At 44.2% G+C, this 19,977-nt stretch overlaps 1 pseudogene; it reads right to left on the bottom strand.

Annotated features, from left to right (window-relative positions):
- Positions 1-6,138: 6,138 nt before the first annotated feature.
- LOC104680596 lies at positions 6,139-19,006 on the bottom strand (annotated as a pseudogene).
- Positions 19,007-19,977: the final 971 nt, after the last annotated feature.

Below are 19,977 nucleotides of genomic sequence, written 5' to 3'. Positions count from 1 at the left end.
ACCTCAAAAAAAAAAAAGAAAAAAAAAGAGTCCTGACTGAAAATGTTTGAATGGCCTAAAGCTAATGATCTTTAACCATCTGGGCAGGAGAGGAAGACAAAATAAATATGTTTGTCTTGGGCTTAAAAATTGAAATGCCCTATCTCAATGGATTGGGAGGAAAAAGAGAAGGTCGCCGTGATTCTTCCCCATTCATTAAAAATCATCAAAAGTAAAAATGTGAGGAATAGAACATTAAACATCTCCTAAAAGTCTTTTAAGGAAATAAGGAAAACTGAAATAATTTCCTATCGACATTAAATTTATTATTGCCTTCAAGTTTTCTGAGTCCGGAAGATGACATCCACTTTATATTAAACTGCCCTGCTATGAACTAAATTGTGTCCCCTCAAAATCCATGTGTTGAGGCCCTCACCGCCAGTGTGATCCCACTGGAGATGGGGATTTGGAGACATAATCAGGTTTACATGGGGCAAGGAGTGTAGGTCCTCATGATGGGAGAGATGCCCTTACAAGAAGCAACAGAGATTTTCCTTGTTCTCCCTCTCAACCATGTGAGAACATAGAAAGTGTTCATTTGTAAGTCAGTAAAAGGGCCCTCACCAGGAACTGAATCTGCCAACACCTTGATATTGGACTTCTCAGCGTCCAGAACTGTGAGAAATAAATGTCTGTTGTTTACACCACTCAGTCTATGACATTTTGTTATAGCAGCCCAAACTCAGACAAGCCCTGTGCTTCTCTCTTTTACACACACACAGACACACACACACACACAGTGTCATACATACAGATGTCAAATTTTCCAAGAATTGTTTAGCTGGAGCAGTTGGGCGTATGACACTCTATAAGGTTACACAGGCTGGTGAAGTTTTTCCTTGGATGATCTGTGGAATAGTATGAATACCATCAGCAATAGCCCAGTAGGAACATAATAACAAGCTGATGTCTAGAAATGATGCTGAGAAAAACAAAAACTTGAAGTACCTATGTAACTGGCTTATACAGGAGCCAACAAAAGCAGCTTCTGGAAGCTATCCTTGGCAAGAGGAGCTACTCTTGCCCTGACATTTGCCCGGAGGAACCAGCGGAAAGAAAAAAGAAAAGATATGGATTGCAACTCCAAAAAGAAAAATTAAAAGTCAAAACAGGAACTAACTGTAACTCTTTAAGGAAGAAGAAAAATTCATATTATCTTCCTCCGCTACCAGGGCCACACTGAGAATTAAAGGTGCCCCCCCAAAAATTGTATTGGTTAGCATTCTAGGGAAGGGGTGGCTGAGAAACCAAGCAGGGCCACTAGAAACTATGAGCACAGAGCTTGTGGAGACCTGAAAGACGGTGCCAGGGCTGCCGCTGTCTCTCAGGCACCTATTTCTGCTCTTCCCTTAACAAAGTAACAAAGACAGAGGGAAGGCCAAACGCTTCATTTCTGGAAAAAGAAGAAGGAAAGGATCTAACAATATTCTCTCCCCTTTTTAAAACTTCTGGTAAGAATATGCAGAAACAGGCCAGGTGTGGTGGCTCACGCCTGTAATCCTAGCACTTGGGAAGGCCAAAGCAGGTGGATTGCCTGAGCTCCGGAGTTCGAGACCAGTCTGGGCAACACGGCAAAACCCCGTCTCTACTAAAATACAAAAAATTAGCTGGGCGTGGTAGTGCATGCCTGTAATCCCAGCTACTAGGGAGGCTGAGACAGGAGAATCACTTGAACCTGGGAGGCAGAGGTTGCAGTGAGCCGAGATCACACCACTGCACTCCAGCCTGGGCAACAGAGTAGAGACTCCATCTCAAAAAAAAAAAAAAAGAATGTACAGAAACATCAGCTCCAGTTTCTCTAGTTCAGCCTATAGTAGGATTGTCTGCTAAAGTAGGTAATGTATTGGGTTCAACAGTGCCCACCCAGTCTGGCACAATGGCATGTGCCTGTAGTCCCACCTATCAGGAGGCTTAGACAGGAGGATGGCTTGAGCCCAGGAGTTCAAGGCTGCAGTGCACCATGGTCATATCACTGTAATCCAGACTGGGCAACATAGTAAGACCCCATCTCTAAAATAATAATGACAATAATAGTGTCTCCCCAAAATTCATGTCATGAATCTCAGACATAATTCATGTCTGAGATGATTCATTCACATCATGAATCTCAGAATGTGACCTTGTTTGGAAGTAGGATTTTTGCAGATGTAATTAGTTAAGATGACATCATGCTGGAGTAGGGTAGTCCATAAGCCAATGACTGGTGTCCTTTTAAGAAGGCCCTGTAAAGACACAGAGGCACACAGACACATGGGGAGCATGCTTCGTGAAGACAAAGGCAGAGATAGGAGTGATGCATCTACAAGCCAAGGAACTCCAAGAATTGCCTGCAACCACCAGAAGCTAGAAAAGAGGCATGGAACAGATCCTTTTCAAAGCCCTCAGGAGGAACCACCCCTGCCAACATCTTGACTTCAGACTTCTAACCTCCAGAACTGTGAGAGAATAAATTTCGGTTGCTTTAAGCTGCTGAGCTTGTGGTAATTTCTTACCGCAGTCCAAAGAAAGTAATGCAAGCCAGGCATGGTGGCTCATGCCTGTAATCCCAGCACTTTGGGAGGCCCAGGAAGGCGGATCACCTGAGGTCAGGAGTACGAGACCAGTCTGACCAACATGGCGAAACCCCGTCTCTACTAAAAATACAAAGGTAGCCGGGCATGGTGGCGCATGCCTGTATTTCCAGCTGCTCGGGAGGCTGAGGCAGGAGAATCGCTTGAACAAGGGAGGCGGAGGTTGCAGTGAGCTGAGATCGCGCCATTGCACTCCAGCCTAGGCAACAAGAGTGAAACTCGGTCTCAAAAAAAGTTACATCGGCCGGGCGCGGTGGCTCAAGCCTGTAATCCCAGCACTTTGGGAGGCCGAGACGGGCGGATCACGAGGTCAGGAGATCGAGACCATCCTGGCTAACACGGTGAAACCCTGTCTCTACTAAAAAATACAAAAAACTAGCCGGGCGAGGTGGCGGACGCCTGTAGCCCCAGCTACTCGGGAGGCTGAGGCAGGAGAATGGCTTAAACCCGGGAGGCGGAGCTTGCAGTGAGCTGAGATCCGGCCACTGCACTCCAGCCTGGGCGACAGAGCAAGACTCTGTCTCAAAAAAAAAAGTTACATCAACAATCCCATATTTGGCCAGGGCAGAGGCTCACGCCTATAATCCCAGCACTTTGGCAGGCCAACGTGAGCGGATCACTTGAAGTCAGGAGTTTCAGACCAGCCTGGCCAATATGGTGAAACCCCGTCTCTACTAAAAACACAAAAATAACCAGGTGTGTTGGCAAGCACCTGTAATCCCAGCTACTCAGGAGGCTGAAGCAGGAGAATCACTTGAGCTTGGGAGGTAGAGGTTGCAATGAGCCAAGATCATGCCATTGCACTCCAGCCTGGGCAACAGAGCAAGACTCTGTCTCAAAAAAAAAAAAAAAAAAAATCCCATATTTACTATAAATTGCAAAGTAAATCTTTGCCAGTGCTTTTACTTCTTTCCAGGCTTTCTGGGCCACTGAAATTCTCTTTGCTATGTGCTTTTTAAGTTTCCTGATAATAGGGTTTTATTTTTTAACAGTCCCTATCCCGACACACACTTAGTTTTCCCAGTGAAAAACTAAATCTAATGTCTCTGTTTTGATCAATCCAGCTTCGATTATTAATACCTTATAACTAAATGATCTGACAAAGACAGCAGGAGAGAAAAAGGTATCAACACACTTTCTAGGGACACTCAATTGATCCCTGAGTTATTTTGTGTTTAAAATGGTATCAATGAAGTTATCTTTGACCAAGATTTTCCTCCTCATTTCTCCGGAGGGGTCAAACATAAAATCTGGTCTAGAAAATCAATATGGAGGAGAAAGCAGAACCATTAAAATTCACTTAACAGAGTCAAGAGTACACAGGAGTCGTTCAGCCAAAATATGTGTGAATCTAGTCTCTGCTCTCCGGGAGTTAATCATGGCCTGTGCTTCAAATCTAGTTTTTACAGCAAAATTCCCTGGGGTCCTTTTAAAAAATACGGATTTCTAAGTTTTACTCTTAAAGGTTTTTGTTCATGAGGTTTTTCTGTAGATGCCAGGAATCTGAATTTTGTTTTCAGAGTATGCCATGACACGATATTCATGACACATGGAAAAATTTAAAAAGCAGGTAGGGGAAAAATATGTATATTGTGGGCCAGGCCGGGTGACTCACACCTGTAATCCCAGCACTTTGGGAGGCAAAGGTGGGTGGATCACGAAGTCAGGAGATCAAGACCATCCTGGCCAGCACAGTGAAACCCTGTCTCTACTAAAACTACAAAAAAATAGCTGGGTGTGGTGGCACGTGCCTATAATCCCAGCTATTTGGGAGACTGAGGCAGGAGAATCGCTTGAACCTGGGAGGCAGAGATTGCAGTGAGCCACGATCATGTCACTGCACTCCAGCCTGGGTGACAGGGCGAGACTCCATCTCAAAAAAAAAAAAAATATATATATATATATATATATATGCAAGAATATTTAAAGTAACTTTATAATAGTCCATACCAGAAGTTAATCCAATGTACATCTATATTTGGGTAGAAAAATAAATATTAGTTACTTTGGATGATAGTATTTACTGAAAACACACCTCATATTACCTTCTGGGCTGCTGCGTATATTCAGATAATTTTAACCGAATTGTGGTTAAAAGGTATTTTCACATGTAAAAGTTCATGGAGCACTTGAGGTTGGTATACTTTATTGTGTATATTATATGACAATAAAAAATTTTTAAATGAACCAAAAAATATGATCGTGTGTGTGTGTGTATAAGCCTTCTTCTGGACTTTTTCGTGTTCCTTAGTAAAACAGGAGCCTGCCAGCTTGTGGCCAAGAGAGCAGTAGCGAGAGGATTCTCCTTGACCACATCCAGTTCTTACCTCTAGGTGGAATTAGAGGACCAGCTACAACCCAAACCCTCCCTGGGCACGTCCAGAGTCTACATCAACCTTTCCTTCCTACCTAGCCTCACCCTCCTGCCACTGGTGATCAAGAGAAGAAAAGCAGAAAGAGTGGGAAGCAGTCACTACTTCCAGCACTGGCCCAGATACAAATGTTTACCGAGAAAATAAAAGTTTTAAAGGATCCCATAGAGTCACTGCTTATATTAATTATGTTATACAATAGAGTAATTTCAACCACCTCTCATCTGTCTCTACTCTAGGCCTGATAATACCCCTCTCGGGGAATGTCTGACCTAAAAGTGTAGAGTGGAGGCAAAAAGTAAGGAAAACACACCCCTTTAATGCTTCCATTATATGTTCCCTATCCTCAATCGATCAAAGATCACATTCCCTTATTAGTGGAACAGGAAGATTCTACACATAGCACAGTCTTCCCAATTCTTGTTTCTGCTTTCTCCCAGTCTTTTGTAATTTTTTTTGAAATGGGTTCTCACTGTGTTGCCCAGGCTGGAGTGCAGTGGCATGATCTCAGCTCACTGTAACCTCCACCTCCTGGGCTCAAGCCATCCTCCAGCCTCAGCCTCCCAAGTATCCGGGACCACAGGCACACCAACATGCCCAGCTAATTTTTGTATTTTTGGTAGAGACGGGGTTTCTCCATGTTGCTCAGGCTTGTCTTGAACTCCTGAGTTCAAACGATTCCCCGCACCCAGTCGTCTTTTGCAGTTTTTAACAGATGTATTCTTTTTTCTGTTTCGCAGCTTGTCTTCTTTTTTTTTTTTTTTTAATAATAAACTAATTCTGGCCAGGCGAGGTAGCTCACCCCTGTAATCCCATCACTTTGGAAGGCCAAAGCAGGAGGATCACTTGAGTCCAGGAGTTCAGGGCCAGACTAGGCAACACACTGAGACACTGTCTCTACAAAAAAATTTAAAAATTAAAAACATTAGCCAGGCATGGTGGCACGCTCCTGTAATCCCAGCTGCTCAGGAGGCTGAGGTGAGAGGATCATTTAAGCCTGGGAAGTCGAGGCTGCAGTGAACTGTGAGTACACCACTACACTCCAGCGTGGATGACCCTGTCTCCATAAAATAAATAAATAAAACTAATTTTAATTGCACTTTATATGACAAGTATTGTATCTTTAAGCCTACTAAATTTCTGATTTAAAAAAATTATCAAACAGTACTAAAAGCATAGTCATATTTGTTAAATTTCATATTGATAAGAACTGGTTTTGAATTCATATAAACATCTCCATTTGGCCAGTGTAAACAAAGACGATAGACGATGGTAATGGACCTTAATTAAACAGCCATGACTGCAATCCCATACTATTCCTTCCACTTTACCTACTCTGTGACTTTCAAACCAGGACAACAGATCATTGTGCTTCAATGGAGGCAGGTTTTTTTTTTTTTTTTTTTTTTTTGAGTCGGTGTCTCGCTCTGTCACCCAGGCTGTAGTGTAGTAGTGCAACTCTGCTCTCTGCAGCCTCTGCCTCCTGGGTTTAAGTGATTCTCCTGGCTTAGCCTCCTGAGTAGCTGGGATTACAAGAGCCTGCTACCACCCTCAGCTAATTTTTGTATTTTTAATGGAAACGGAGTTTCGCCACGTTGGCCAGGCTGGTCTCGAACTCCTGACCTCAAGTGATCCTCCAACCTCAGCCTTCCAAAGTGCTGGGATTGCAGGCGTGAGCCACCACACCCGGCCCAATGTAGGCAGGTTTCTTATTTGAAATGGTCCATGTGGTCTAACATATTGTGGATGCTTCTTCCTTCCTAACTCATATGGGTTTCCGTTGATATTTATTCCTATAAGCTGCAATATTTGTTCCAAGAGACCTGATAGTGGCACTACACTAATTTCCAAACGCCTAGGATCCTCAGGATGATGCTTTAGTACCAGAGCAATTGCAAATTCATAATTAACCACAGAGGAATGACAGTAATGCTATTTGTAATTTTTCTCTTCTTGTGCCCAACCAGGAATATGTCCATGTTTCATCATGGACCAGATTCCTATTTAATTTTTCTGTTTCCTTTGCTGCTATCCAGCACTCTGGAGTAGCTTTGAAGTACTCCTCAACATTCCAGGAAAATTCTTTGAAGTTTTCTTTTGAATGTAGAAAATTTTAAAATCTTTTAACAGGTTGTTTGTTAGGTTTTCTATCTAATCAAGCCCAAAGGTATCTCTGTAAGTAGCAACGTAACAACATGTTCCGTCCACTTTTTCTGTTGGAATTGCACTGTGTATACCTCCACCTAATGCCTCATGACTTACAGTTTTCGTTGCCAAAACGTTAAATGACTAATGTTGCCTTTCGGTGGAGGGTTCCATTTTCACCTCCCTAGAAACACACGGCATTTTCCGCTCCTCGGAGCCGAGGCGCCTAGTGGTGAGCCCAGCAGGCGGTGCAAGAGTAAAGCGCATTTCTGAGCAGCGCCAAGTACAGGCGGGAAGAAAGCCCTGCGCAAGTAAGCCCAGGGCTCAGGCTGCTCACACCACATGCCCAGCGAAAGCTGCAGCCCGCGCCCCCAAAACCTTACTTCCATTTTTTTTTTCTTTCTAGACTTCTTCCTTCAGGATTATGATGAAAAGGGAGAGGAATATGGGAATAGAGGCCGGGCGCGGTTGCTCACGCCTGTAATCCCAACACTTTGGGAGGCCAAAGCGGCCAGACCACTTGAGGTCAGGAGTTCGAGACCAGCCTGGCCAATATGGCAAAACCCCGTTGGGCATGGTGGCACACGACTGTAATCCCAGCACTTTGGGAGTTCGAGGCGGACGGATCACTTGAGGCCAGGAGTTTGAAATCAGGCTGGCCAACATGGTGAAACCCCGTCTCCATTAAAATTACATTACATTAAAAATACAAAAATTAGCCAGGTGTGGTGGCATGTGCCTGTAGTCCCAGGAGGCTGAAGCAGGAGAATCGCCTGAACCTGGGAGGCGGAGCTTGCAGTGAGCTGAGATCGCGCCACTGCACTCCAGCCAGGGCGACAGAGTAAGACTCCATCTCAAAAAGAAAAAGAAAAAGAAAAAAAGAATATGGGAATAAGGCCGGGCGCGGTGGCTTAAGCCTGTAATCCCAGCACTTCGGGAGGCCGAGACGGGCGGATCACGAGGTCAGCAGATCGAGACCATCCTGGCTAACACGGTGAAACTCCGTCTCTACGAAAAAAAAAAATACAAAAAATTAGCCGGGTGAGGTGGCGGGCGCCTGTAGTCCCAGCTACTCGGGAGGCTGAGCCAGGAGAATGGCGTGAACCCTGGAGGCGGAGCTTGTAGTGAGCTGAGATCCGGCCACTGCACTCCAGCCTGGGCAACAGAGCGAGACTCTGTCTCAAAAAAAAAAAAAAAAAGAATATGGGAATGGTAGAAATACCAGAATAGCTCCTGAAAATTTTCAAACTATTGTCCCAGTAACAACTTTAAAGGGGTAAATTGTTGAATAATTAAGGTTTATAGCTCTGCCATTCTTAGCATGATTAAATAATTTGGTCATTTGCAAGAAAAATGATGGCAATAAATCCTTGGAAATGAAGATTGGAAATGGGGCTTAGAAACAAGGCCACCCATCCTGCTTTGTTTCCTCAGGTAATGTCCGCGTCGTAACTTGGCAAGGAGAGTCTGGAAATAATTTTTATTTTCTAACGGGAATACGATCTTTAGGTTTTCCAAGACCGTGCATCTATCTATCTATCTATTTATTTATTTTCGAGATGGAGTTTCACTCCTGTTGCCCAGGCTGGAGTGCAATGGCAAGATCTCGGTTCACTGCAACCTCCACCTCCGGGGTTCAAGCGATTCTCCTGCCTCAGCCTCCAGAGTACCTGGGATTACAGGCGTGCCACCACGCCTGGCTAATTTTTTGTATTTTTAGTAGAAACCGTGTTTCACCATGTTAACCACGCTGGTCTCGAATTCCTGACCTCACGAGATCCGCCCGCCTCGGCCTCCCAAAGTGTGGGGATTACAGGCCTGAGCCACTGCACCCAGTTGACAGTGCATCTAAGAACAAGCTCTGGAAGTAGAACTGGGTTGAGTCCAGAGTGGAGGAACATTCACCACCCTCCTCTTTCTTGACAATTGCCTCTTTTCCTTAGCTTGTGTGAACACCAACCTTTAGGCATTCTACTTACTTCTCCGTTAACTTCCTCTCTCCTCAGATTCGCTCCCCACAGTCATTTCCTCAAGAACACCACTTTACTTCCACCAGCTATGGTCCTCAGTTCCAGCTTTCCTTTTTTACGTTAAAAAAAAAGGCCTTTAGGCCCGGGGCGGTGGAGCATGCCTGTGATCCCAGCACTTTTGGAGGCCGAGGCGAATTGATCACCTGAGGTCAGGAGTTCGAGACCAGCCTGACTAGCAATGAGAAACCCAGTCTCTATTAAATACAAAACATTAGTCAGGCGTGCTGGTGGGCGCCTGTAGTCCCAGCTACTGTTGAGGCTGAGGCAGGAGAATCGCTTGAATCCATGGAGGCAGAGATTGCAGTAAGCCAAGATTGCACCGTTGCACTCCAGCCTTGGTAACAAGAATGAAACTCCATAAAAAAAAAAAAAAAAAGCATTAGTAGAGACAACTTATTTTATTGTCTAGGTCTTTCCTACCAGTACAGTGGACAGATTATGTAGTAAAGATGAACCAAACCCTAACTGTTTACTAGCTGGATAGCTGTAGGGAAGCTGTTTAACTTCTCTAAACCTCAGTTAACTCATCTTTTTAAAAAATTAAGATTAAGATTTATATTGATTTAGGCCAGATGTGGTGGCTCACGCCTGTAATCCCAGCACTTTAGGAGGCCACGGCGGGTGGATCACGAGGTCAGGAGATCGAGACCGTCCTGGCTAACATGGTGAAACCCCGTCACTACTAAAAATACAAAAAACTAGCTGGGCGAGGGGGCAGGTGCCTGTAGTCCCAGCTACTCGGGAGGCTGAGGCAGGAGAATGGCGTAAACCCGGGAAGCGGAGCTTGCAGTGAGCTGAGATCTGACCACTGCACTCCAGCCTGGGTGACAGAGCGAAACTCCGTCTCAAAAAAAAAAAAAAAAAAAAAGTAAGGGCTATCCCAAATCCCCTAAAGCTTCCTTAAAAGTAAATAAATAGGCCGGGCGCGGTGGCTCAAGCCTGTAATCCCAGCACTTTGGGAGGCCGAGACAGGCGGATCACGAGGTCAGCAGATCGAGACCATCCTGGCTAACACGGTGAAACCCCGTCTCTCCCAAAAACACAAAAAATTAACCGGGCGTTGTGGCGGGCACCTGTAGTCCCAGCTACTCGGCAGGAGAATGGAGTGAACCCAGGAGCGGAGGTTGCAGTGAGTCGAGATCGCACCCCTGCGCTCCAGCCTGGGCGACAGATATAGGCTCCGTCTCAATAAAAAAAGAAGAAAAGAAAACAGAGAATTTAAAAAAAGAATGGAATAGATAAGACCAAGCAGCAGTCCAATAGTACTTTTTAACACATGAAGGACCTTCACCTGGAGAGTAATAATAGGCTTTTCTCCTTAGGGGATTATAAGGAAGGAAATCATTCTCAGTGAAAGTGGCAGAGACAGAGTCAGTGAGCTTTACTGGGTACTTACCATAGGCGGGGCATGATTTCTACTATCAAGGGGCTTACAATTTAATGGAAGAGACAGCTGTGCATAGAAAAAATGACTAATAATCAATTTAATGGAACAGATTACAAGAGCAATGAATTCAGAGGAGAGGGAGATCTCTGTGAATTCAAGAGCTGGGATAAAAAGAAAACACTTTACTGAATAGATAAAAATGGGAGTTGCTATCAATGAAAGACAGAATGGACTCGGGCAAAGAGAAGAACAGGAGAGAATGGCACAAAACATGATTGGCAAGTCTGAAAAATGCGTTTTCAGTAGCTCCTTACGAAACCCAATTTTTCCACTTGCCCACTACAACCTGCACCAGCCTAGGCAATTCTCTCCTCTCTAATTTTTTTTCTCCTCTTTCAGTTGGACAATTTTTTTCTTTAGTTTTTTGAGATGGAGTCTTGCTCTATTTCCCAGGCTAGGGTGCAGTGGCACCATCTCAGTTCAGTGCAATCTCCGCAGCCTGGAAACAGAAAAACATTTCACAAATCACCATAAATTGTCGTTAATATGTAGAAAAACTCATGCCTACAACCTTTCTAAAATAGAAATGACTTCAGCAGCTCTGTTTTGTTTTGTTTTGTTTTTGAGACAGTGTCTCGCTCTGTCACCCAGGCTGGAGTGTAGTGATGCAATCTCAGTTCAGTGCAATCTCCACCTCCTGGGTTCAAGTGATTCTCCTGTCTCAGCCTCTGGAATAGCTGGGATTATAGGTTCCCACCACCATATCCGGCTAATTTTTGTAGTTTTAGTAGAGATGGGGTTTTGCCATGTTGGCCAAGCCGGTCTCCAACTCCTGACCTCAGGTGATCTGCCTGCCTCGGCCTCCAGAAGTGCTGAGATTACTGGAGTGAGCCACCACACCCAGCCTCAGTTGGACAATTTTATCAACACTCTGTTTTGCTATCAATACACAAAAACAAAACTACTTCTGTTCTAGCTATGTTCTCTTTTCTCTTCTTTTTCTTTCTTTCTTTTTTTTTTTTTTTTTTTCAGACGGAGACTCGCTCTGTCACCAGGCTGGAGTGCAGTGGCACGACCTTGGCTCACTGGAACGTCCACTTCCTGTGTTCAAGCAATTCTCCTGCCTCAGCCTCTCGAGTAGCTGGGACTACAGGCATGAGCCAGCATGCCCAGCTAATTTTTGTATTTTTAGTAGAGATGGGGTTTCACCATGTTGGCCAGGATGGTCTCGATCTCTTGACCTTGTGATCTGACCCCCCACCCTTCGGCCTCCCAAAGTGCTGGGATTACCGGCATAAGCCACTGTGCCCAGGCTTCTTTTTTAAAAACACAAGAAAATTCTAGCCGGGGGCGGTAGCTTGCGCCTATAATCCCAGCACTTTGGGAGGCCAAGGCAGGCAGATCACAAGGTCAGGAGTTCAAGACCAGCCTGGTCAATATGGTGAAACCCCGTCTCTACTAAAAATACAAAAACAATTACTTGGGCGTAGTGGCAGTCTTTTGTAGTCCCAGCTACTCGGGAGGCTGAGGCAGGAGAATCGCTTGAACCCGGGAGGCGGAGGTTGCAGTGAGCCGAGATCGTGTCATTACACTCCAGCCTGGGCGACAGAGAGAGACTCTGTCTCAGAAAAAAATAAAATAAAATAAATAAACAAATAAAAAACAGGAAAATTCCTTGAAATAATTATCTATACTCCCAGTCCGCTATTCCTCCCCTAGAATTCTCTTTAGATCCCACTACAATCAGGCCAACCCCACAGCAAACACCAAACTGCACCTATCAGGTCTTCAGTAACATCCATATAGCTAAATTCACTAGTCAATCCTCAGCCATCATATTTGACCTCTTTGAAGCATTTGACTAACTTGATGCCTCTCCCCTTCTTGAAATGCTTTCTGTCCTAGCTTTCAGGATACCTAACTCCTTTGGTTTTTTGGTTTTTTTCTGGTGTTTTGTTTTGTTTTGTTTTGAGAGAAGGTCTCACACTGTCTCCCAGGCTGGAGTACAAGGGCTGGATCATGGCTCACTGCAGCCTTGACCTCACGTGCTCTATCAATCCTCCCATTTCAGCCTCCCAGGTGGATGGGATTACAAGCACACGCCATCTCACCTGGCTAATGTTTTTGTATTTTTTGTAGAGATGGTGTTTCACCATGTGAATTTCACCAGTTCATGCCCAGAGTGATCTTAAACTCTAGAGCTCAAGCAATTCGCCAGCCTCACCTTCCCAAAGTGCTGAGATTACCGGCGTGAGCCACTGCACCCGCCTCCTCCTTTGTCTTCACTCCTTTGGTGATCTCATGCTATCTCACGGCTTTAAATACCATCTACATGCATTCTTGTGCTTTTATTAAAAGGAAGATATAAGTAAAATAAATTGGTCAAGATATTCCTAATATTTCCTCACATTCACAGGTTGGATTTTCTGAATTACTTTTCAACTCAGTATTACTGATGCCCAAGCTTTTCCACCAATCTTGTCCATTATACCATCAGAGCAAAAGAACACTGTGATCTCTGGGGACTTCTCTCATCTCACTATAAAGTGTCAGTATAAGATTTCTAATCCACAACCAGGATTTATAGTCTTTCTCAAATGTTCCTGAAATGATCCATTGGTTGCAATGCTGAGGAGTTGCAGTTTCCCAGTCACTCCACCAGGAATAATAATGTGGGACTCGGCCAGGCGCAGTGGCTCACGCCTGTAATCCCAGCACTTTGGGAGGCCAAGGTGGGCAGATCACCTGAAGTTGGGGTTCGAGACCAGCCTGACCAACATGGAGAAACCCTGTCTCTACTAAAAATACAAAAAAATTAGCAAAGCGTGATGGCACAGGTATGTAATCCCAGCTATTCAGGATGCTGAGGCAGAAGGATCACTTCAACCCAGGAGGCAGAGGTTGCAGTGAGCCAAGATTGCACCACTGCACTCCAGCCTGGGCAACAAGAGCGAAACAAATCCTAACAATGTAGGACTCTCATACCTGGGCAATGGCAACTAGTCACATCTACCTCAGCTGACAATTAACGTAAGATGTCCTAGACAGTAAGATCGTTCATGTATGATGCCCTAGACACATCCCAGTTTCAGAAATGTTAAATGTGTGTCTCAACACTGATAACATGTGGTAATAAACATCACTTTTCTTCTGGTATGGATGCACCGAAACTTTCCCTGCAAAGTTCTGTGACACACAGAATCTTTTACTGCTCCATAGCATGGAAAGATTTCATTTGGAGCAACTAGTGTGGAGGCTGCTATCAGAGGTTAATAAAAGAAAACTGATAAAAGCTAGAGTCCTGCTCAGGCTGGGTCACGTGCAGAGAAAATGTCGCAAAGAAGAGGGTATCCCTCTTCTGTGTCAATTTGGTTTTGCTTGACCACTTGCAAATAAAGGATTTTGTGAGTTTTTCTTTTTTTTTTTTTTTTTTTTTTTTGCTAGACTAAGTTGGGATAGATGACTTGGATAGAGAAACTTAAAGATTCACAGTTTAATACATTTGTGCTAAAAAAAAAAAAGAAGAAGAAGAAAACTCACATTTGATATCAATATTTAACATTTATTGAGTTCCTTAGTTCTTATAACAGTTTATGAAATACAGTATAAAAGGTAATCCTATAATCCTCAGGAAAAATTGTTGACTTTCAACCCAACAGAAAAGGAGCTTCCTGTGTAATAAGCCAATTCACAGTCTTAGAAATCCTATTAAAATAGCTGAATATTATGCTCGAATCTCTTAGACTCCTTTGGTACAAGACAAGGATTAGAAACTTGGCTATAGAGAAACGTTTTAGACTTGTGCATCATTAAATTTACTCCTAAATTTGAGATGGCTGGAGTTTCCCCTGTGTAAGAAAACATTGTGATTTTTTTTTCTCTTCCAGCATTACAGCAATGTTAAAATAATAAAGAAAAAAAACTTAAATAAATTTATCCAAAAAATAAATGTCTCAATATTCAGGCAAAGGGAAGAAACTAAAAGGGGTTAAGCATCAGCACTACACTAGGCTCTTGATGGGGATCATCTTATTTAATTCTCACAGCGTATTTATGAGGTGAGGATTTTTGGAAACCAAGACTTGGCAAGCCTAAGTAAGATCATGAGGCTAGGCCGGGCGCGGTGGCTCACTCCTGTAATCCCAGCACTTTGGGAGGCCAAGGTGGGCAGATCACCTGAGGTCAGGAGTTCAAGACCAGCCTGCCCAACATGGCAAAACCCCGTCTCTACTAAAATTACAAAAAATTAGCCAGCCAGATATGGTGGTGCGCACCTGTAATCCCAGCTACTCCGGAGGCTGAGCCAGGAGAATTGCTTGAACCTAGGAGGTGGAGGTTGCAGTGAGCCAAGATCTCGCCACTATACTCCAGCCTGGGAGACAAGAGTGAAACTCCATCAAAAAAAAAAAAAAAAAAAATCACAAGGCTAGTGGAAGCAGGGCTGAGACTGAAGCCCAGTCTGCTTAACGTTCTCGGTTTATGCTCTTGACACCTTCACAATTGCTAACAGATGATTCAGTCTACCAAAAGTCATGATTTCTGCTTCATATATTCATAGATTTCTGAAAGAGGGAGAATTAAGGAAGAAGCCAATTCACATGAGACAGAGGCAGAGATTCTGTTTCTGTCTGCCTGGTAGTAAATTTAATAGTCTATCTATTAAGCAGAATTTTTAGAATACCCTCTGGCTATAGGTTACTTTGCTGACACCACTAATTAGATCCTTACCCAGGGCCCAGTCAAGTCCATTTTGTAACCCTCTACCTCCCTTCTTTGTTATACTCCCTCTGCTTTATCCAATGTTGGATAATTGGGATGGAAACCCAAACAGAGGAGGCAGTGCTCCTGCACCCTAATTTTATAGCCTGGAGTCTTGGGGCTCTAAATCAAGTTTTAATATTGGAACGATTAAGCAGCTTCCTGCAGCTTCACCCATAATTATGGCAAGTCCTACAAATCTAACCAGAATTCAGAGTGTTTAAACTACAATATACTCTGCTAGAGCCTATAGCAGGTGCATTTTTCAGTAGAATGGGCCCCTGATTTTTTTCCAGGTGTGATTTTTCTTCTTCTTTCTTTAAAGACCTCATTTTATGTATTGAGACAGCAACAGGAAATCTCTTTGGCTTTCTTCCCTGTCCCTGCTACTCTATTTATAGTTCCAAATGTTGCCAGGTGTCAGCAACAAAATTAAAGAGGGACTATTAGAGTCTCTCCAAGCTGTTGTTGTTACTTAGGGTTCATCTAATATTTTACATTAGCAAGTTGCAGTGCAGTTGCATTCATTCAAATATTCTGAACATTTTAAAGATGCCTAATGATTTCCTGTTTTCCAAGCCCCAAACAAAGCCCTTCTCTATACTGTGTACACTTAAGCTGCTAAAACCTAAAGAATTGAGCCTGAGGGAATTATGATCCAGGCTGAAACTGTTCACTAAAAATGGCTGTGCTAGCTGGAGTGTACACAGCTTCATGTTGTGATAATGCAGATAAGTAGCTATGTTTTTGTTTTTGTTTTCTTGAGACGGAGTTTCACTCTTGTTGCCTAGACTAGAGTGCAATGGCCCAGTCTCGGCTCACTGCAACCTCCCCCTCCTGGGTTCAAGCGATTCTCCTGCCTCAGCCTCCCGAGTAGCTGGGATTACAGGCACCCACCACCACGCCTAGCTAACTTTTGTATTTTTAGTAGAGACAGGGTTTCACCGTGTTGGTCAGGCTGGTCTTGAACTCCTGACCTCAAGCAATCTGCCTACCTCGGCCTCCCAAAGTGCTGGGATTACAGGCATGAGCACTATGTTTTAACACCAAAAAAATGGAGCATGTGCTTAAGGTTTAAAGGCATTCCCATGCCTTTCAAAGCAGCCGTACACGTTTGTCAACAGGTTCAATTTATTCATCTAGAAAATGGGAATAGTTTTAATTAAGTGATAATTAATGGGGGCAGGGGAGAGAATGCTTTCTCTATTGCTTTTTCTTTTTTTTTTTTTTTTTTTTTTTTTGAGACGGAGTCTTGCTCTGCCACCCAGGCTGGAGTGCAGTGGTCAGATCTCAGCTAACTGCAAGCTCTGCCTCCCGGGTTTACGCCATTCTCCTGCCTCAGCCTCCGGAGTAGCTGGGACTACTCCGGAGTTTTTTGTATTTTTTTAGTAGAGACGGGGTTTCACCGTGTTAGCCAGGATGGTCTCGATCTCCTGACCTTGTGATCCGCCCGCCTCGGCCTCCCAAAGTGCTGGGATTACAGGCTTGAGCCACCGCGCCTGGCCTCTATTGCTTTTTCTATTGCTCTCGCTTAATTAGCTTTATCACAAAAGGACGTGGTGGCTCACCTGTAATCCCAGCACTGTGGGAAGCCGAGATGGGCAGAACACTTGAGCCTAGAAGTTCAAGATCAGCCTGGGCAACACAGCAAAACCCTCTCTCTACCAAAAATACGAAAAAATCAACCAAGTGCACTTCTGTAGTCCAGCTACTCAGGGGGCTAGGATGGGAGAATCACCTGAGCCCAGGAAGTCAAGCCTGCAGTGAGCCGTGATTGCACCATTGCACTCCCGCCTGAGTGACAGATTAAGACCCTGTCTCAAAAAAAAGGAAAGAAAGAAACCTATAAACTCATAGCCCACCAAGTTTCATAGTTCATAGCCGTGGCAGGAAGTAAGCAGGTGGGTGTATGGAGGGACAGGAGTCACAGAACACAGAGTCATTTGCTATATTTCGCAGTATAATCCATTACGAACAAGCCTATACTGTGACCAGTGGATGTGAAGCATGTAACTGGGTACTGCCATCTCCTCCCAGTCCTGCTGGGCAGTAGAAATGAAAAGAAAGCCGCAGTGAAAAAAATAAATAAATAACCAAACCTCAAAAGAGTGACCTTGAGTTTCCCAAAGAATAAATGGTTATGAGGGCCTAATTATAATGAGGCAATGATGTTTGAGACTTGAACTCACCAGGAAAAGTTTGAAAGTTAGCAGGGCATCTTTTGTAAGACCAAAAGATAGAGTTAGAGAGGGACATGAGAAAACTAAACTTCTCTTCTACTATTTGCTGTGAACAATTCTATGTGTTTTAATTTTTATCAAAACCTTTGGAAGATAAATTTTTTTTTTTTTTTTTTTTTTTTTTTGAGACGGAGTCTCGCTCTGTCGCCCAGGCTGGAGTGCAGTGGCCGGATCTCAGCTCACTGCCAGCTCCGCCTCCTGGGTTTACGCCATTCTCCTGCCTCAGCCTCCCAAGTAGCTGGGATTACAGGCGCCCGCCACCTCACCCAGCTAGTTTTTTTGTATTTTTTTAGTAGAGACGGGGTTTCACCGTGTTCGCCAAGATGGTCTCGATCTCCTGACCTCGTGATCCACCCGTCTCGGCCTCCCAAAGTGCTGGGATTACAGGCTTGAGCCACCGCGCCCGGCCAAGATAAATATTTTTATAGCGACTTAAAAGATGATAAAAATGCCTGGTGTGGTGGCTCTGGCCTATAATCCCAGCACTTTGGGAGGCCAATGTTGGTGGATAGCTTGAGCTCAAGAGTTCAAGATTAGCCTGGACAACATCGTGAGACCTTATCTCTACAAAAAAAAAAGAAAAGAAAAGAAAAGAAAAGAATCAACTGGGTGCTGTAGCATGCACCTGTAGTCCCAACTACTCAGGAGGCTGAGGTCGAAGGCTGAGGTCGGATGGACTGCTTGAGACCTGGAGGTTGAGACTGTAGTGAGCCGAGATCACACCATCACTAGCCTGGGCAACAGAGCAAGACACTGTCTGTCTGTCTGTCTCTCTCTCTCTCTCTCTCTCTCTCACACACACACACACACACACATACATATGAAAATAAGGTGCACAGAGACTCTGAACTTGCTGACATGCCAACATAAAGCTGACCTGCCCCAGAACCATAAATAATCATGACATGCAGGTGGAGTGGAGAATTAAACTCAGGTCTGTCTGGCTACAAAGCCTATGCTGTTTTCCCTTTGCTTTTTGAGTTTGTTTTTTTAATTACTATTCTAGGAGAAAAAAAAATAGCCAGCATGAATAATATTTTACATATGTTTAGTTATACTTAAATGTATTTCAGTTCTAAATAAACAATAGAAGTACTAATAACAAAGGAGATATGACTAGACGTCCAGGAATGAAAGCAAATCAGAAGCATTTGGAAATTAGAAGAAATTCACAAGGTCATTTTGTGGCTTTCTACAAAAATTATCTATTTACCAAATTATCAGTTTCTTCTACAGCACACACACCCCATCACCACCACTGAAAGTGAATAGAAAGTAAATGCCCCAGGTTAGCTAAGGCTGGAGCATTCCCAGGGAGAACTATCACCAGTTACTCTAATTCATGCCTCAGGCTCTCACCACTGAACTAGCAACTTAATTATACAATAAAATATAATATCTGTGATGTATTCCAGCACTCACCATGGCCCCCGGCCCCAACTTTTGCTCCAGGGCCTGAGTCCATTTGCACTAGCCCACTTCAGAATAGTTGAGGGCAAGGCTTGATTCCCAAATCTCTTTGTGTTGATCATTAGCATAAACATTAATCTGTCTAGTATCTAATGACATTTTAATTGCTCTAGCCTAGCTAAGCTGGGACATTTACTCTCTATTCAATTTTTAGTGGCGGTGGCGGTAGGGTGTGTGCACCTGTGTGTGGGGGGAGGATAGGGGAGCTATTGACAAAGGATGCTTCAAATTTAAAACTTTATGAAATGTCTGAAAGCCTTTCCCCACCCCACACCACCCCCGCCCACCCGGAGATGGAGTCTCACTCTGTCGCCCAGGTTGGAGTGCAGTGACACGATCTTGGCTCACTGCAACCTCCACCTCCTGGATTCGAGCGATTCTCCTGCCTCAGCCTCCCAAGTAGCTGGGACTACAGGCAGGCACCACCAGGCCCAAAGCCTTCTTTTTTTTTTTTTTTTTTTTTTTTTTTTTTTTGAGACGGAGTCTTGCTCTGTCACCCAGGCTGGAGTGCAGTGGCTGGATCTCCGCTCACTGCAAGCTCCGCCTCCCGGGTTTACGCCATTCTCCTGCCTCAGCCTCCCGAGTAGCTGGGACTACAGGCGCCCACCACCTCGCCCGGCTAGTTTTTTGTATTTTTTAGTAGAGACGGGGGTTTCACCGGGTTAGCCAGGATGGTCTCGATCTCCTGACCTTGTGATCCGCCCGTCTCGGCCTCCCAAAGTGCTGGGATTACAGGCTTGAGCCACCGCGCCCGGCCAACCTTCTTTTTTTTAACAAGAACAACAACAAAAGATGTTTAGACAAAATGCTTGGTTTTCATAGTCCCAAGCTTTTTATACTTGAAGTTTCTCATTTCTTTACAACTGAAATCAGTGTGTAAATACTTGTATTAAAATGCAGAATGTTTGTGTGGTTCAAAGGTGTCCTAGAGCTTAGAGACTAGTTGGTTTATCTGCAGCTATCTCA

Source organism: Rhinopithecus roxellana, chromosome 1, assembly GCF_007565055.1.
Source record: "Rhinopithecus roxellana isolate Shanxi Qingling chromosome 1, ASM756505v1, whole genome shotgun sequence".
NCBI lineage: Eukaryota > Metazoa > Chordata > Mammalia > Primates > Cercopithecidae > Rhinopithecus > Rhinopithecus roxellana.
The sequence above is the reverse complement of the archived record's forward strand: the minus strand, read 5'-3'. Positions and strand labels throughout refer to the sequence as shown.